A 21,190-nucleotide genomic window follows, 5' to 3' on the forward strand; every position below is an offset into this window, starting at 1 on the left:
ATTACATAATCTATTATAATTATTACTTATTTCGCAGTTGAGGAAACCAAAGCATATAAAATTAAATGACTTCTCTGATGTCTAGTGTCTGAGGCTAAATTTGAACTTTTATTTATTTTATCCAACCACTCTACTTGATTAAAAAATGAATCAAAGCATTCAGAAGACAAAATGCAGTAAATGTGAAAGGTTGTGTCAAAATCATGATGATAAAAAGTATGCGATTTATGTGTGGTAAGGAAAAGCAGGGAGGAAGGGATGAATGTCTTAAGGGCTAAGATTACATAATTTCACAGTTATGTAGTCATTAGTATTCATAAAATTATTGAAATATGTACATATATGCACTCATTCATATATATGTACATATTTATTACTTTTTATTGTTTAATTAGTTTTGCTGGATTATTTTTCATTTGTGTCAGACTCTTCATTACCCCATTTGCAATTTTCATGGGGGGAGGAAATATTTAAGTAATTTGCAATTTCTTTCACCAGCTCATTTTATGTAAAATTTAGAATTAAGTGACTTGTCCAGGGTCACACAGATGATAATCCATGCTACATGGTTAACCATTGGTTGGTTGGTTGGTTGTTGTCTTTCATTCTTGAAGAAGACCAAAATAACATCGACATCACTACATTAGAGTTGAGTTACAGAGTGTCCAACTATGGCTGATCAACCAATATGAACTCATAATTCTCTACCACAGGTTGGACAAAAATAGTCTATATGAACATTTAGGTTAGTGTCTCTAATTTTGTGCATCTCACATTCTCTCTGCCCTAATTGAATTCTGCTTTGCTCATAAACACTGTAATTTCCCTGATGTAATTCCCCCACATCATATAATCAAAGCTTTTTCTGACTACCTTATTAATTTTTTACTCTACATGAAATCTCCATAATGTTTAGCAAACATGCATTTGGTATGCAAACAATGTGGCCAACCCAATAGAGTTGTGCTATCTGCAATAGAATTGGAATATTGGAATGCTTGACAATTGAGCTCTTTTCGTTTCTCTTAAAATCTATATTTGAAGATCAAATTTTCTGTTCAACTCTGGTTTTTTTTTTCATCAAAAATAAATGAAAACCCCCTATTTCATTGAATGTCTATGTTTTTCCCTGAAAGATAATGCTTAATTTTGCTGGATAGTTGATTCTTTGCTGTAGTCCAGGCTCCTTTGTCCTCAAGAATAACATATTTCAGGCTTTTCAATCCTTTAAAGTGGAAGCTACTAGGTTCTGGCTATTCTGATTGTGCTTCCTTGATATTTGACTTGTTTCTTTCTGTCTCTTTGCAGTGTTTTCTGCTTGATCTGATAATTCTGAAATTTAGCTACAATATTCCTTGGGGTTTTAATTTTGAGTCTCTGTGAAAAAATGATAAGTGAATCATATCAATGACTATTTTACTTTCTGGTTCTAGGTTATCAGGGTAATTTTCCTTCATGATTTCTTGAAAGATATTGTCTAGGATGTTTTTTTCAGAGTAGTTTTTATTTTTAGATTGTTTTCTGGATCTATTTTCCATGACAGTTGTTTTGCCAATGAGGTATTTAACATTTTCTTCTCTCTTTCTTTTTGTTTTGTTTTATTTTGTTTTGACTGATTCTCAATGTCTCATTGAGTCATTTATTTCCATTTGTTCAATTCTAATTTTTTAGTGAATTATTTTCTTAAGTTAGTTTTTGTATCTCCTTTTCTATTTGTCAACTGAACTTTTGAATAAGTTGCTTTGTTCACTGGATTTTTTGTTTGTTTGTTTGTTTTTTTACTATTTCACAAATTCTGTCTTTAAAGAAATTGTTATATTTTTCCATTTTGCCAAATCTATTTTTTAGGACTGGTTTTCTTCAGATAATTCCTGTGTTTCTTTTTCCAGGGCTCTCATTTCCTTTCCCCACTTTTCTTTTAACTCTCTTTTACAAACTTTTTGAATTCTTCAAGAGAGCTTTTTCAGTTGGAGACCAATTTGTGTCACCCTTTGAGACTTCATTTGGAGATGTTTAGCCATTGGTATCCTCAGGGTTTGAGGTCTGTTTTTCCCTATCTCCATAATAGCAATCTAGAGTCAAAGTCCTTTTTGCTTTTTGTGCTCATTTTTAAAGGTTGATGTCTGCTCTTAAGGCAAAGGGAAGATTGTCCCAAGCTTCCTCTACAGGTTGACAATGACTTCATGTTACTCTAGAAACAGTACTGCTGGCTTCCTTTCCATGCTGGGTGGATGTGACCAAGTCCTGCTTGCTATGCTGGGATTCAGTGCCTTACTCTTGACTTCTGTAGTTGTGCTGGAGGTTTCCATAGCTACTCCACTGATTCATTAGGCTTATGAAGCAGGACAGAGTAGCCAACCCTTTGTATTTTGGCTAGAGCCTTCCAGTAGATTCCCCCAGCACTTGGAAGCCTCTCTATCCTAGGCTTTTCTTAGCTCTGCTCTGCCTACACTGGGCTGCATCCCCCTGAACCCCATTGAGACAGACTTTTTCTGAAGTTCTTCCAAAATATTTTCTGCTGGAAATTTGTAACACTCCAAATCTTTGTGATTTTTGTCTCTCAAAAATTTGTTCAGAGGCTTGATCTGAGAAAGCCAGGAAGAGCTCAGACAATCAGATTCTCTGCCATGTTTACTCCAGTCCCATGCTATTGTTTTAGAAGAAGCAGCAGCCTGAGTTCTTTCTTAATATTCTTTTTTCAATCTGGATTGTGATGTGACATTCTTTACTTTTCCTGTGACTTTATGTGGAGATAAGAAGTGAATTTCTCCCTACCTACCTGCTCTGGTACTTATGACTAATTTTTACACATAGTTTCAGGCACAATTGTTGACTAGGTGAATCTTAGTCTTAGTTCTCAGGAATTTTACTGCATTATCATTTCTATCTCCCATTAGCATAATGATCGAATATCATTTCTATAATTGACATATCCAGACTTAGAAATATGATCTCATAAGTTCAATAAGTGTGTGGATCAATTGGTTATTCTTTTTAAAATTGTTTATTTTATTTTTTGCTGAGGCAATTGGAGCTAAGTGACTTGACCAAGGTCACATAGCTAGGGAATGTTGAGTGTCTAAGGCAAAATTTGAACTCAGTTCCTCCTGACTTCATTGCTGGTTTTCTATCCACTGCACCACCTAGCTGCCCTGGTCAATTGGTTATTGATGGCTGAAGTAGAAGAAGAAGTTTCTTCAACCACACTTTTCTTAGAGAAAATGAGCAATGACAGGGGAATGAGCATAAGCCATGTCAAATCAAAACATGTGGCCTTTAAGGAAGTCCTGAATTCAGGTAAAAATTAAATGCCTATGAATGTCTCAATAAATTTAGGTATATACTATTTGATCATGTTGTAGTTTTAGTTTTAGTTTTTGTTTTTTGTTGAGGCATACATTAAATTCTTGAATATTTAGGAAATTTTTTTTGTGTAAATGAAATAAATTATACATGACCCACATTTTATTCTTTCTTTTATGGATACTTAATTTGTGATTCATGTGTAAGGGCTTCTTCCTTTAGCATTTAAGATGCTAAATGATAGAAAGTTTTGGGGAAAGGACATGAACCTACTCACTGTACTTTCTCAATAGAGACATGATGGGGAGGAAAAGAGAGAATCTGGAACTAAAAGTTTTTTTAAAAATCTGGTACATGATTGTGAGTCCATAAACAAAAAGGCATTTAAAGAAAGAGTTTCAGCATCTCAAATTCTCTATACTACATATTAGTTCTTTGTTTTTATAATCAATACCAATTTGAGTTCAGAGCAGAAAGATCACTCAATGGGCAAGAGAGATGATATGGTAATGAGGCCTATAGGACTGGGTGGATGCCCATCAATTGAACAGTGGCTGAATAATTTATGATATGTGAATGTTATGGAATATTATTTTTCTATAAGAAATAATTAGCGGGATGATTTCAGAGAAGCCTGAAGAGACTTTTACATGAATGGATGCTGAGTAAAATGAATAGAACCAAGAGAACATTGTATACAGCAACAGTAAGCTAATAGAATGATCAATTCTGATGGACATGGCTCTTCAACAGCAAGGTGATTCAGGCCATTTCCAATGATCTTGTAATGAAGAGAGCCATCTATCCCCAGAGAGAGGACTGTGGAGACTGAGTGTGGATCACAACATGGTATTTTTACTTTTTGCTGAAGTTTGCTTGCATTTTGTTCTCTTTCTCATTTTTTTTTTCCTTTTTGACTTGATTTTTCTTGTGAAGCATGATAATTGTGGAAATATATATAGAAGAAATGCATATGTTTAACATATATTGGATAAATTGCCAACTATGGGAGGTGGAGATGGGAGGGACAAAAAAAAATTTGGAACACAAGGTTTTACAAGGATGAATGTTGAGAATTATGCATATATTTTGAAAGTCAAAATATTATTCTGAGACAGGGCCTATAGGCTTCATCTGGTTGCAAAAGGTGGCTGTAACACACATACACATGCACACACACACACACACACACACACACACACAAAGATTCAGAAGCCAAGTTTGGGAGTTTAGTACATTGACTTTTTGGTATCTTTGGAATTTTGTTGGGTGTTTCCTAAAGATATGCAATCCTCATCCAAAGTTATAGAATTATAGGTAATGTCACAAATGAGGAAGGTTTAATGAAGGAGAAAAGAAGATTTAAAAAATTCTTAAGGATTATTTTACAATCAGCTATGTACTCTGCCTACCAATATGACCGGTAATTCTCAATAATGAAAGAAACATACTCTTACAACTAGAAAATCAGAATTAAAATATTGTCTTTGATATGTAATAGTTACATAAAAGTGAGGAAACAATTAGGGGCCCAAGTTTCATTTTTATTTTTCATAAAATTGAGATGATATAAATATATTAATAGTTGTTGTGAAAGAAGTATTTCTAATTCAATTTTGTTCTACATAAATATGAACAATACTATAACATCACTCTAGATGTATTCTAAACTAAGCATACCTGAATGGAGATGAGACTGAATATATATCTCAGTTTCAGAGCACAAGTTATGAAGAGTTCAAAAATCACGTCTTTAATTCTGAATCCAACAAAGATAGGATATATATCCTTTTTTTAACCAAATCAATATGACTGGGAAAATTTAAAGATGTTCAAACCAAAGTAGAATGCAAACTATTCAAAAACATGAATAGTTTCATATTTTTGTCTTTGTATGTACAGGTCATAGCACATTCCTTAGCAGTCACTTTTTCCCAAGAACATGTAAAAATAACTTTCAAATATTTATTTTTGTAAGGTAATGTAGTCCAATTTTTCCTCCTTTCTTACCTTTCCCCCAAGATATCAAGCAATCTGATTTAGATTAAAATGTGCGATCCTTTTAAGCATATGTCCATATTTGTCATGTTTTGTAAGAAAAGTCAGAGCAAAAGGAGAAAAAAAAAAAGGAAAGGCAAACAAGCAAAAAAACAAGCAAAAAGTGTGAAAATATTTTGCTTCAGTTTAAATTCACCTTCCACACTTCTCTTTTTGGATACAAATAGCATTTTCCATCTCAAATCTATTGGAATTGTCTTATCAAATAAATTTTAGGAAGATTTTAATCACATAGAAGGAAAACCCACAGAGATAATCCACCAATATTTGGGGAATTGAGCTTATTTTTAAGCTCATTTAGCTTATTTCTTCCTCCTCCCCAATAACAGCTTTTTTTTTTTTTTTCTATGCTGGGGCTACAATATTGATTATATGCTGCCTCTGCAATTCATTCTTTTATTATTGTTGTTGATCTTAAGAAGTATCTTTAATTGAAAGAGTTATGATTACGCCCATTTAACTTGACTTAAATTCGAATGCCTCAGTTGTACTAAATATGTCAATATTTACTTAAGAAATAATTCAAGGGTGTAAAACTGTTTAATGATGTTTTGTTCTGTTCTAATTCCTGATAAAGTTTATATGTGTGTGTTTTTGTCGTCAGTAAAACATAATGATTTGTTTAAAGTCAAGAGAAAATGTTATTCATCTCCTGTATTAGTCACTGAATTTAATTCATATATTCAAAATAATTTTCCACAATTCAATGACATTTTATCTAAGTTCTAAGATCAAGTGCAGTGATCACTGAGTGAAGAAAGATATGATTAATCCCTAAAGACTTTCTCTTTGATAATTATAAATTGCATCTATATTTTATGTAGGTTTCATAAAGCATATAGGCTCTCAATTTTCATGATTTTTTTCTTTCTTGCAAATATTGCTTTAAATTCATTTAGTATAAATTTGTAACATAAATTTAAATTTATAAATTGTACAAATACATAATATTACACACATATATAAGTATTTAATATATAAATAAAAAAATAAATTATTAAATTTTAATTAATATTTTTATCTTTTCTCAAAGGCATTGATTCCCTTAGTTTTTAGAAGTTATTTTTATACAGGTGATTTATACAAATTTTTAAACTATAAAAAAACATTTCTTACAATTGGAAGGGAAAAGTTATCTTCCCTATCCACTAATCCTTTGAGATTGTTTTTAGTATCTTCAAATGTATAGATGCAGATTAGACCTAGGGACCAGGAAAACAACTTATGAATATTTTCTGTTTAAACAAAAGTTCAAAGAGCATGTGAGGTGTTATAACAGAGAATTAGATGTTAGTCTTTTGAAGTATTTTAATAAAATTTTGATTTTTTTTCTCTTTGTTTCCTATGTATCACTTTTATCTGGCATTTATCAAACATTATATCTCCAATACACACACATTCTCTTTCTCTCTTCCTCTATGTGTGTGTCTCTCTGTCACATGTGTATATACATGCACATATGTATATATGTGTGTGTATAATTATTCCCATTATATATATGTATATGTGTGTCTACATATAAATTATATATACATATATATCAACATACAGATATACACCCATCCTCTTTCTTATATCTATTGCATCATTCAAGTGGAAGGTTTGGGGAGAATTGTAATTTTTTTCTCCAAATATGTGAGATATTGAGAAAAAAAAAAGCAGAGGGGGATAAATTTTGTCTGAAGCTTGATCTCATGTTTTTATTCTAAGAGGGAATAGGTCAATCATTCGGTTCAGTGTAGAAATTTATCTAACCCTGTAAAGAAGTAGGAGGATAAAAAGGAAAAGAAAAGGGTGGGGCAGGATACAAGGGAGGGCAGAAGCATCAGAGAAAAAAATGTAAGAGAAGAGGGGAAGAATGATAGGAGCAAAGATAGTGGGTGAAGTGGGTTAAAAAAAAAAAAGAAGACTAAGGACAGGGTAGAAAGAGAGAATGAAAATAGGATGTAGAGAAATACAGAGCTGGTAAACATATCTATGAATGTGAATGGAATGAAATCTCCCACAAAAGGGAAGGAAATTCTGGAGTGGATTGAAAAACAAAATCCTACAATATGTTGTTTACAAGAAAGACATTTTACACAGAGAAACAAACACAAACTAAAGGTAAGAAGATGGAAGAACATTTATTATACTTCAGCTAAAGTTAAAAAAAAAAAAGCAGGTGTAGCAATTCTGATCTCAGATAAAGAAAAAGTAAAAACATTGTATTAAAAGAGATAGAGATGGAAAGCACATCTTGATAAAAGGTATCATAAATAATAAAGGAGTAACAATACTAAATGTGTATGTACCAATTAGTATAGCAGTCAATTCCTACAGAAGATTTTAAGCCAGGTATAGGAAGGAATAGAGAACAAAACTATTTTAGTGAGGGACCTCAGCCTTGTCCTTTCAGAATCAGATAAATCTAACCACAGAATAAACAAGAAAAAAACTAGGAAGGTTAATAAGATCCCAGAAATCCTAGATATAATAGAACTCTGGAGAAAATTGATTAGGAACAGAAAGTAATAACATCTTTTTCTTGCCAGTACATGGCACCTACACAAAATTTGACCATCTATTAGGGCATAAAAACTTCACAATCAAATGCCAAAAGGCAGAAATAATATATGCTTCCTTTTTACTCCACAATGCAATAAAAATTATATTCAATAAAGGGTCAGAAAAGATAGACAAAAATCAGTTGGAAATTAAATAATCTAATTTTACAAAATGAGTGGGTCAAACAACAAATCACAGAAACAATCTATAATTTCATCCAAGAAAATGACTATAATGAGACAACATACCAAAACCTATGGGATACAGCCAAAACAGTTCTTTGGGGATACTTTATATCTCTAAATAGCTACGCAAATGAAATAGAGAAAGAGGAAATCAATGAATTGGGCATGCAACTAAAAAGTTAGAACAGAACAAATTTTAAAAACCCAGTTAAATACCAAATTAGAAATTTTGAAACTCAAAGGAAAAATTAATAGAAGAGAAAGTAAAAACAAAACAAAACAAAACAACAACAAAAAAACTTTTGAACAAATAAAAAAAAAAAAAGAGTTGGTTTTATGAAAAAAAAAGTAACAAGATAGATAAATGCCTTTGGATAATTTGATTAGAAAAAGGAAAGAAAAAAAATCAGTAGCATCAAAAATGAAAACAGTGAATTTAGCATCAATGAAAAAGAAATTAAAGCAATAATTAAGAGCTATTTTGCCCAATTGTATGATGGCAAGCCTGACAATCTAACTGAGATGGATGACCATTTAGAAAAAATATTTAAATTGCCCAGATTAACAGAAAAGCAAACAAAATACTAAAATAGAACCATTTTAGAAAATGAAATTGAACAAGTCATTAATGAACTACGTATGAAAAAATGTCCAGGGCCAGATGAATTCACAAGTACATTCTTTTTTTTTTCTCTCTCTCAGACAATTGAGGTTAAGTGACTTGTCCCAGGTCACACAATTAGGGCAGTGTTAAGTGTCTGAGGCCAAGTTTGAACTCAGGTCCTCCTGACTTCAAGCATAGTACTCTATCCACTACACCAACTAGTTGCCCCTACAAGTGAATTCTACCAAACATTTAAAGAATAATTAACCCCAGTACTATGCAAAGTACTTGGGAAAAGATGTAAAATAGAAGCAGTGCCAAATTCCTTCTCTGACACAAATGTGACATTGATACCTAAATCAAGAAGGGTCATAACAAAGAAAGAAAATTACAGACCAATATCCCTAATGAATATTGATACAAAAAATGTAAATAAAATATTAGCAAAGAGATTACAGTAACTTACTGGCAAGATAATATACTCTGGCCAAGGAGGATTTATATCAAGAATTCAATATCAGAAAAAACTATTACCATAATCGACTATATCAATAACAAAATCAACAGAAATCATATGATAATCTCAATAGATACATAAAAGCTTTTGACAAAATACAGTACCCATTCCAATAAAAAACACTAGAGAGGATGGAGATAAAGGGAACTTTCCTTAAAGTAATAAGCAAAATATATCCAAATTCTATAACAAGCATTTTTTGAAATGAAGAAAAGCGAGGCTCATTCCCAATAGAACCAGGAGTGAAACAAGGATGCCCATTATCACCACTATTATTCAATACTGTACTAGAAATTTTGACTTTAACAACAAGAAAAGAAAAAATTTAAGGAATTAGTATAGGCAATGAAGAAATAGATCTATGAATCTTTGCAGATGATAGGATGATATAATTAGAGAATCCTAGAAAATCATCCAAAATCCTATTGGAAATAATTCACCGCTTTAATAAAGTGGTAGGGTATAAAATAAACCCATACAAACCATCAGCATTTCTATACATTATTGACAAAACCCATAAGCAAGAGATAGAAAGAGAAATTCCATTTAAAATTACTGTAAACAAAATAAAGTACATGGGGTTCTGTCTGCCAAGACAAATCAAAGAACTGAATGAACACAATTACAAAACATTTCTCACACAAATAAAGTCAGATTGCAACAATTTAAAACCAAGTGCTCATGGTTAGGCTGAGCTTATATAATAAAAATGAGAATTCTGCCTACATTGACCTACTTCTTCAATCTCATACCAATCAAACAGCCAAAAACATTGTTTTATAGAACCAGAAAAAATAATGACAAAATGTATCTGGAAGAACAAAAGGTCAAGAATATCAAAGGATTTAATGAAAAAAAAAATGTAAAGAATGGTGGTTTAGCAATATGAAATCTAAAACTATATTATAAAGCAGAAGTAATTAAAACCATTTGGTACTGGTTAAGAAATGCAGTAGTGAATCAGTGGAACAGATTAGCTATCCGTGACACAATAATCAAGGCCTATAGCAATCTAGTATTTGATAAGCCACCAAACTCTAGCTTCTGGAATAAGAAGTCATTATTTGCCAAAAATTGCTGAGGAAACTGAAAAATAATATGACAGAAACTCAGCATTGACCTACACCTCACAGTCCATACTAAAATAAGGTCAAAATGGACACATGATTTTGGCATAAAGGATGATAGTATAAATAAATTAGAAGAACAAGGGATAATTTACCTATCAGACCTTTTGGAGAAGGGCAGAATTTATGACCAAAGAAAAAATGGAGAACATTATGGAAGGCAATATGGACAACTTTAATTACATTAAATTAAAACATTATTTATTTAAAAAATTAATTTAAATTAAAAAAGGATTTTGCACATACAAAATGAACAGAAACAGGATTAAAAGGGAAGTATAAAACTGGGAAAAATCTTTATAGCCAGAATTTCTAATAAAGTTCTCATTTCTAAAATATATAAAGAACTCTATCAAATTTATAAAAATACAGGTCATTTCCCAATTGATAAATGGCCAAAGGATATAAACAGATAATTTTCAGATGACAAAATTAAAGCCATTTATAGTTTATGAAATTTGTAGTTATTTGTAGTTATATGAAAAATAATCTTAATCACTATTGATTAGAGAAATGCAAATTAAAACAACTCTGAGGTACTACCTCACACCTCTCAGATTGGCTAAAATGTCAGATGTGACAAGAAAGGAAAATCACAGTTATTGGAGGGTATTTCGGAAAACTGGGACACTAATGCATTATTGATGGAATTGCAAAATGATCCAATCATTCTGAAGAGAAATCTTGAATTATGCCCAAAGGGATATAAAACTGTCCATACTCTTTGACCCAGCCATTATTGGGTCCTTATCCCAAGGAAATCATAAAAGAAGTAAACGACATATGCAAAAATGTTTATAGCAGCATTTTTTGTGGTAGCAAAGTATTGGGAAAAGAGTAGATGCCCATCAATTGGGTTATAGCTAAACAAGTCAGGATATATGAAGGTACCTACTTTGGATATGTAGTGAATCCTTTAGACTTTATAAGTGGGCTGGCTCTATTGCATAAACATCTGTACTGTGATTAATCTAATCTTACAAAGGGTTCAAAAATTATACTTATTTCAAATAATTATACGCACAAATAATATCTCAAGATATTTATAAAATTAGTATTGTGTTATTAAAATATTTATTATTAGTGACAACAAATACTGTTAATATAATTGTGCTTTGTTGTCTATCTTATAACAAAATAGAATTCCCAGATAGAGATTCATAAAAATAAAGATGTATTTTTTTTACAAAAATTCATAGAAAACTTGAAATCTATTCATGGGCACTTTTGAGCTTCCTCCTTTAAAAACATGCAAGGAATATTATGAATATATTAGTGACCAGTTCTTGATTGGAGGATCATTGTCATAAACAAGTCCCACATATAAAGTAAAATAATTGTAAGCTAGACAATAGCCTGGAAAACAAAATGTTGGAGGTAAAGGTATATGGCATAATCCCAACTATTGAATATTTCCAATTATGGTACATTCCTTTTATACCATTAATGCATAATTATTAAAGCCAGAAAATTTTATTTTTTATGGTATATTAGTATTCATTTTATAATCAATAATTAGTAGCATAAGAAGCAATGTAGAGAAATAGAATATGCCATTTTATACTAATGACTGGCCTTGAAATTGTTAAGACCTGGATTACAGGTACGATTCTAACATAAGTAAGCTGTTATGTGACCATGTTATTTAAACTGTTATTTAAACGGTTATTAAACCGGCTTGTTATTTAAAGCCGGTTAGGGTGACCTGTGGTTGCCTTTGCAAAGCCAGACCAAATGACTGGGTTTTCTTCACCCCTAATTTATAACAACAATATATAACAAAAGTAAAGTTGTAGATTTTACTTTGAAAACTCTAAATATTCAGAATATATGTAGTAGTGCAGATGACAAATTTTCCATTCGGTGGGTGGTGCTGCTATAGATAATTTGTTCTAATTGATAAGCATATTAAGGCATGCTAATGGCATGCTAGATATTTAACTCATTCCCATGGTATTTTCCCCCTTCTTTTTGACATGGTTTTGATATGGTTAGGAAATTTTTAATTCTTTTTAGATTATCAGTTTTGTTTTTTTAGAGTGTAGACTAATAGTCAGAGACTCTATTAAAAAGTCCACAATTTTGCCTTATTAACTGGTTTTCTCTCTAATATTATGAAATATTGCCTGTCCCTCTTCTAATTTTCTGTCACATAGTCCTGTCTCCTGGTAGTTTATGTTTGGTTAGAACAAAATGAGAAATCCCTATGTTATTCAACAATTAACAAATAAGATGTATTTGGCTCTTTCAGGAGAAAGGTATTCAACAAAAATAAACAGGACTCTGAGTTGTTTCAGCTTAGTTTAGTTCTGTTACCTGATATAATCAAGCTAATACTAGAGTTCCTAGAGTTGCTTCTCGATGTTATGTTCTGGGCTAACTAAGAAATGGTGGCTACAACTTGAACCAACTGAGCCAATTAAGTTTTGAAGATGCTTTTAATGCTTTTAAAGTAAGAAAAAAAAAAAAACAGCCTTTTGTATTTGAGGGGAAAGGATAATGATGTTATTTTTTACACACACACACACACACACACACACACACCTCCCTTTTTCATTGGCAGACTCATACCTAAAAGTCACTCTCTCCTCATCCTATTTCTTTATAATTTCTACATTGCTTAGGAAACAGGTGAAACAGCACTTTCGATATGAAGTATTTTATGTTGCTTCTGACTTTACTTCAACTTGTCCTTCTAGCCTGGAACCCAAAACAAAAACTCCAGCCTTCTACAAGTGCCCATTGCTGCATTCAATGGCACTTCTGGTTCCTTCTTGACCAGGGCTGGTATGTCTGTAGAATATCTGTGCTTGGAGATCCCTATCAGCAGAGGTTTCTTCAGTCTTCCTAACTGAGACTCCTGATTCCCCATACTATCCAGGAAGTGAAAGTTCTTGTGAATACCTCTGAACTCAGCTAGACATGTCATTCCCTCTTTGTTGTTTCTGTGGAGCTAGCCTGGAGGTGTTTACTTTTCATATAGCTTAAATCTTGGTCTTAGGGTCTTCTGGCTTGACCCAGGAGGACCCCTGTTCTGCCCTAAAATCTTATTTGTTCTCTTTGATTTATATTCTCCCTGAGGCAGAAATTTCTTTGTTTGTGGAGAAAATGTGGAGAGTTTGGAATTTTCTTATCTACTCTGCAGTCTTCCCAGAATCTTCAGATCTGAATTTTCATTCATCTATCTCTACATGCAGAATAACAGGATGTTGGTCCTATAACACTGACTACTCATTTCTTAGAGGAAGAAGAATTATGTTTATCAGCCAATTTAAATATCTTCCTATGAGGTATGATTTTGATCTTGGATGTAGAGCTATTTTTCTGGTATCTCCCACTTAAAGAAAAAGAAGTGCCCAAAATATAATTGAAAGTTCAACTTTCCCCGTCAAATGCTTTTTACACAAAACATGATCACATGAGGTGCATAAGTAATAGATCAATTTATCTTTGCAGATGGTAAACAAAAGTAAGTGAAGCTACACAGATTAACACATACCAGACAATACAGAGTAAATGAGTATTGTATTTCAGGTCAACTGAAAAGAAAGAATACGTCAACTCATGGGGAGAATTCTCTAAATTCTGGAGATGAGACATATGTGAAGTACCCAACACTTGTATATGTCTATAGCTTTCTATAGTCTTTCTCTCTTCTTGAATCTCTCTCTGAAGAAAGTATCGAGTTGTATGATTTTTTTTTTTTTGATACTTGAAGCAAGAATCAAGCATCTCTCAAACTGTGGTGCTATCTTCTCCCACTGTCTGTGTATCCAGCTTTCTTTCCTTTCACAGATAATCAGACTATTAAGCAGATGGAACAGGCTTAAACCTTATGTTAAATTCATTCTCTGATATATTTTGCATGTGAATATTTGTACTCATTTCATCCTAGCGGTCTGAATGTAGACTCCTTGAGATTAGGAACTGATTCGTTTTCAATTAAAAAATTATATATATATATATATATAACTATATAAACACATAACTTTTATTTTAGTAATGAGGAAACTAAGATCATGAGAGTGTAAATGTGATTCTATAATCTTATATTATCATAAAGCTCAATTAGGTTGTATTGAATTTGGCTTTAAACATTTAGGAATCTTAATAGAAAAGGCACCTTGGTAATTTCTAACATATGCATAATGTCTTTAGGGTGTGCAAGGTGCTTTGAATACGGTTACATCGTTTGCTTTTAACAAAATTCTTGTGAAGTAATATTTTGTTAGTTCTATTTTGAAGGTCTAGAAATGAAACTCATAGTTCCAAAATAAACCAGCCAGTCACATAGCCAGTAGGTATCTGAGATAGGATTTGAATTTGATTCTAAGACCAATATATATATTTATCAACTAATCCACTTTATCTCACTACTGATATTCTTTCTAGCAAAAGCCAAAAGTATAGCAGGGATGTTACATACATTTAACTCATTTGAGGTGATAGAATAGATGATTTTTCAGATTCTAAAAATGAATATCATGTTTGCTAATTTTATGTACACTGCCAAAACCACAGACAAAACACAGTTTCTAAATCACATGCTTTGACTTTACTTCAAAATTATGTACAGATGTGACCCTAAAATATTATAACATACATCATAAAAGGTATATTTTTTTCCTTTATGAAATCTTATTCAAATAATGGGTTTGTGGGGTAGCTGTAAATTAAAGTTTTTTTCATGGGATCTATTATATTTGTGCTAGCTAGGTCATAGCTTTGAAATAGAAATGCTTTGCTTAGAGAAAATTTGGCAAGTTGGATATTATTGTGCTCTCTATCCCACTGAAATGACTTTGTTGATTTCTGTCTGCATTCAATAGTACCACAAAATGGGTTTATTTAAATAAACGCCTCACTGTCATTTGGATAGAAATTTCCATGTTTATCTCATTAACCATGAATAATATATTTGCATTGTTATGTTAGATCAGAAAAGATCAAACATGTCTCATCCTTTAGATTTGGCTCCTGGGACATCTTTCCTGAAACTTAAATGTCTTTTTTCCCCACAAACAATAGAATGATTACTTCTCAGGATCTAAAATTAGTCTTAAATATTGATGTCACTGCCAACTATCTGATACACTACTTTCTTAATAAAACTGTTTATTGGCAAATTATTTTGTCATAGCAGGAAACCAAAAAAAATGTAGAGTAGGTCAGTGGGTTATACCACTTGAAGCATTCAAAGAAAGGAATTGTGTCCTAAAATCTGGATAATTATTGCTATATCTAATTAAGTATGGGATTGGAACAAAGAATCTCCTCTTGCTATAAACATCTGGTACATAGAAATTATTGACTAATAGATAGATATACAGATTGAGTACTTGGCTATACATGTTCAAATGAAGGTTTATATATTTAAACAGGAAGAGAAGTATTCAATTGTTCTGTTAATCTTTGGATATTTACTAGGAGGCAAAATCTTTAATGCATTAGTTAAAATGACAAAACAAAATATGTTCAGCCTGAATAGTCCCAATTTTTAAACTTCTGCTATGTTTTGGATTTTGTATTTTCTTTCATGTCATGACAGTTAAATTATCTGGGTATTTTGAATATTTTTTTTTTTAATTAGAACATTGCACAACACAGAAAGAGATTTGACTATGCTATTTCTCTAATCAAAAATCTTAAATGGCTCCTTGAATGTATACATTAGAATGTATACAATAGAATGAAAACGTCTTAAACTACATTTAAGGCTTTTCACCATCTTGCTTGTATTTGAATTTCCATGCTCATTTTCATTATCTATTGAAACTATGTGGAGAAACCGATAAATGGTGGGGATTCTCTTTTTTTTATCCTTGGTAGTCCAGAGTCAAGTACATTGTAGGTATAAAATAAATGGTTAAGATTGATTTTCAGAAGTAAAGAAGAACTGAATTTTTTTCAGGTTCCTCAAAATTGTTTTAAGCATCAAATGGGTTAATATTTGTAAGTGTTTTGCGAAAAAATAAAGTGCTATATAGATATCATTCGTTATTTTAATTTTATTATTATTCAAACTAATCTGTTAGTTGCCCTACTAAATTCACTTCATTTTGCATCTCCTACCTGTGTGCATTCACACAAGCAATCTTCCATACGTAGGGAGCATTTCCTCTTCTGTATGTCTCACATTTAAAAAAAAAAAAACTCACCTCAAATTTCATCCTAGTTACCATCCCCTTATATAGCCCTATTACATCTCTCCCACTTTACCAGTCCCATCAATTTTTCTTTTTTTTTCTCAGTTTTCTTGATATGATATTTGTGCATGTGTTCTAGTAGTAGATAAGCTTCTTACACAAAGAGGACCATTTTATTTCTGTCTTTTTAATCCCAGAACAAGCATGGTGAATTTACATAAGAGATATTGTGAATCTACGTGAATGAAAAAAATAAAACAAAACAGACCCTTTCAAAGAGTTATATATGATAAAAGAAAAGCAAGTAAAACCAACTCAAAATAACATCACCAACTAACCATCTTTTTTTCTCCCTTAAATAGTATTGTGTGATGTGGTAGAAAGACTCAAAAGCTATTGAGAGAGCTAAGTCATTTTACAATTAAGTTGAATTGAATTATTTGTGTGGAAAAGATAACCATACTTTTGTTTTTACTTTATAGGGTTTCTGTGAGAATTAAATAAAATAATGTAAGAAAATTTCTTTGAAAAGTTCAAAGAAATATTCACAAATATACACTATTAACAAATGTGATTTTCACCACGATTGGTAGAGTTAATTCAGTATTAGAATAAATATCAGCATAATTAACCATATCAAAAACCAAACCAAAATAAATCATATGTTATTACAATAGATGAAATAGAAGAAAGGTCAAGAATATCAAGTAAATTAGTGAAAATAATGTGAAGAAAGATAATAGCCACCTAAGAACTGAAATAATATTAAAAAGTTGTAATAATCAAAACAATTTGGTACTGGGTTAGAAATTAAGTAGTGGATTAATGGAATAGATTTGTTGTTGGTCAGTCATGTCGGTCATGAATAACACCGGGAAACCATTGTGGGTTTTCTTGGTAAACATAGTGGTTTTTCTCTATTTCATTTCAAAGATGAGGAAACTGGTACAAATATGGTTAGGTGACTTGCACAGAGCCACACAACTAATAAATATCTGAAGTCTAATTTGAACTTGTCTTCCTGACTCCATGCCCACCATTCTATCCACTATACTACCTAGCTGCTCCAAAAAACAGATAGAGAGGTATATTAATGGAATAAACTATGTATACAATATATAATGGAAAACAACCATAGTAATCTTTTGTTTCATGAATGCTGAGCCACACTTTTGGAATAAGAGCTTGCTATTTGAAAATTACTGGTTGGAAAATTGAGAAGAACTTTGGTAACAACACACATTGTATACCAAGATGATTCCAGAATTGTTAAATGACTTAGACATTAAGGGTGAAAGAAAGCATAAGCAAATGGGGAGTGTAGAATAGTTTATCTGTCAGATCTATGAAAAACGGAAGAATTCATTACCAAACAAGAGATAGAGATCATTAGAGCATATAAAAATGGATATTTTTTCTATTAATTAAACTCTTTTAATTCTATTAAAAATCAATAGAATTCCTATTAATTCTATTAATTAAAAAAGTTTTTGCACAAATAAAATCAAAGCATACAAGATTAGGAAAAAAGAACAAAACTGTGTGTGTGTGTGTGTGTTGTGTGTGTGTGTGTGTGTGTGTGGTGGGAGTGAGGGGGGAGAGAGGGAGGAGGAGGAGTGGCATTTAAGCTAGTTTCTCAGATAAAGGCCTCATGATCAAATATATAAAGCACTGAATCGAATTTAAATGAATCTGAGTCATTCTTTAATTGATACATAGTTAATGGATATGGCAGATATAGATGGAAATATGAAAAAGATGTAGAAAAAACTTTTTTTTTAAAATACAGCACCCATTTCTATTAAAAACACTAGAGAGGATAGAAAAAAAAAACCTAACAAAATAGATAAATCTTTAGTTGATTTGATCAGAAAAAGAAAAGAAAAAAACTAAATCAGCAGCATGAAAAATGAAAGGGATGAACTCACCACCAATGACAAAGAAATTAAACCAATAATTAGGAGCTATTTTGTCCCATTGAATGGCACCAAATCTGACAATCTAACTAAAATGGATGAATATTTACAAAAATATAAATTTACAAGATTAATAGAAGAGGAAATTAAATTATTTAAGTAGTCCCATTTTAGAAAAAAAAAATTCTATGAGCCATTAATGAGCTCTCTAAGAAAAAGTCTCTTGGGCCAGATAGATTCACAAGTGAATTCTACCAAATATTTAAATTACAATTAATTCTAATACTATGAAAACTATTTGGAAAAATAGGTTAAGGAAAGAATGCTGCCATATTCCTTCTATGACACAAATATGGTATTGATATCTAAATCAAGAAGCCAAAACAGAAAACGAAAATTACTGACCAAACTCCCTAATGAATAAAGATACAAAAAAATTTTAAATAAAATATTAGCAAAGAGATTACAGCAACTCATCAGCAGTATAATACACTATGACCAAGTGGGATTTATCCTAGATATACAGCACTGGTTCAATATCAGGAATAGTGTTACCATGATTGACCATATTAATAACAAAACCAATGGAAATCATGATAATCTCAATAAATGCAAGAAAAAGCTTTAGACAAAATACAAGACCCATTCCTATTAAAAACACTAGAAAGCAAAGGAATTAAGGGAGATTTCCTTAAAATAATAAAACATCATTTATCTAAAACTGATAGCAAGCATTATTTGTAATGGAAAGGAACTGGACACATTCCAGTAAGATCATAGGGGAAACAAGAATGCCCATTATCACCACTATCATTCAACATTGTACTAGAAATTTTGGCTTTAACAATAAGAAAAGAAAAGAAAAAAAAAGAAGTGAAGGCATAATTAAAGGCAATGAGGAAATAAAATGATCACTCTTTGTAGATGATATATTTAGAAAATACTAGAAAACCATCCAAAAACCTACTGGAAATAATTCACAGCTTTAGCGAAGTGGCAGGATATAAAATAAACTCTCACAAAACATAGGCATTTTTATATATTATTTGCAAAGTCCATCAGTAAGAGATAAAAAGAGAAATTCCATTTAAAATTACTATAGACAAAATAAAATACTTGGGTATCTATCTGCCCAGACAAACCCAAGAACTAAATGAACACAATTACAAAACACTTCTCACAAAAATAAAGTCAGATAGCAACAATTGGAAAAAAATATCAATTGCTCATGGATAGGGCTGAGCTAATAGAATAAAAATAACAATTCTGCGTAAATTAATTTACTTGTTCAGTACCATATCAATCAAACTACTAAAAAATTATTTTATAAAACTAGAAAAAATAATAACAAAATTTATCTGGAAGAAACAAAACATCAAGAATATCAAGGGAATTAATGAAAACAAAACAACAACAACAACAACAACAACAAAGAATGGAGGCTTAGCAGTACCAAACCTAAAACTAAATTATAAAGTAGCAGTAATCAAAATCATCTGATACTGGCTAAATATAGAGTGTTGGATCAATGGAATAGATTAGATATATACAACAAAATAATCAAGACCTATAGTAACCTAGTATTTGATGAACTCCCAAACTCCAGCTTCTGGAATAAGAACTCACTATTTGTTGAAAATTGATGGGAACACTGGAAATTAATATGTCAGAAAGTTGGCACAGAACGATGTCTCACATCCCATACTAAAATAAGGTCAAAGTGGGCATTTGATTTAGGCATAATGGGTGATATCATAAGCAAATTAGGGAGAAAAGGATAATTAATCTATCAAATCTTTGGAGAAGAAAGGAATTTACGACCAAAGAAGAACTAGAGAACATTATGAAAGGCAAAATGGACAATTTTGCTTACATTAAATTAAAAAGCTCTTGCACAAACAAACTCAACAGAAGTAAGATTACAAGGGAAGTACAAAGCTGGGGAAAAATCTTTAGTCAGTGTTTCTAATAAAGGTCTCATTTCTAAAATATATAAAGAACTCTGTCGAATTTATAAAAATACAAGTCATTCCTCAACTGATAAATAGTCAAATGATATGAACAAGTAATTTTCAGATGATGAAATGAAAGCCATGTATAGTTATAGAAAAAAATTCTCTAAATAACTACTGGTTAATGAAATACAAATTAAAACAATTCTGAGGTGCCATCTCACATCTCTCACACTGGCTAAGATGACAAGAAAAGAAAATTATAGTTGTTGGAAGGAATTTAGGAAAACTGGGACATTATGCATTTTTGATGGAGTTGAAAAATGATCCAACCATTCTGGAGAGCAATTTGGAACTATGGCCAAAGGCTATAAAACTGTGCATATCTTTTGATCCAGACATTGCTGGGACTATATCTCAAGGAAATTTTAAAGGAGTTTAAAGGACCCACATGTCCAAAAATGTTTGTAGTAGCTCTTTTTATAATAGTAAAGAATTGGAAAATGAGTAGATTCTCACCAATTCAGAAATGGCTGAACAAATTGTGTTATATGAAGGTAATGGAATATTATTGCCTATAAAAATGATGAACAAGCTGATTTTAGAAAGACCTGGAAAGATTTACATGAAACAAATAGAACCAGGAATACACTGTACACTATAATAGCAAGAATGAAGTGATCAACTATGAAAGACTTGGTTCTTCTCAGTAGTTCAAAAGTCCAAAGCAACCCCTATAGACTTTGGCCAGAAAATGCTATCTACATCCAGGAAACTGACTGTAAATGAACACATGTTAATTTTTTCCTGTTTTTTTTTTTTTTTTTCAATTTTT

This window comes from Antechinus flavipes, chromosome 4, assembly GCF_016432865.1.
Source record: "Antechinus flavipes isolate AdamAnt ecotype Samford, QLD, Australia chromosome 4, AdamAnt_v2, whole genome shotgun sequence".
Taxonomy (NCBI): domain Eukaryota; kingdom Metazoa; phylum Chordata; class Mammalia; order Dasyuromorphia; family Dasyuridae; genus Antechinus; species Antechinus flavipes.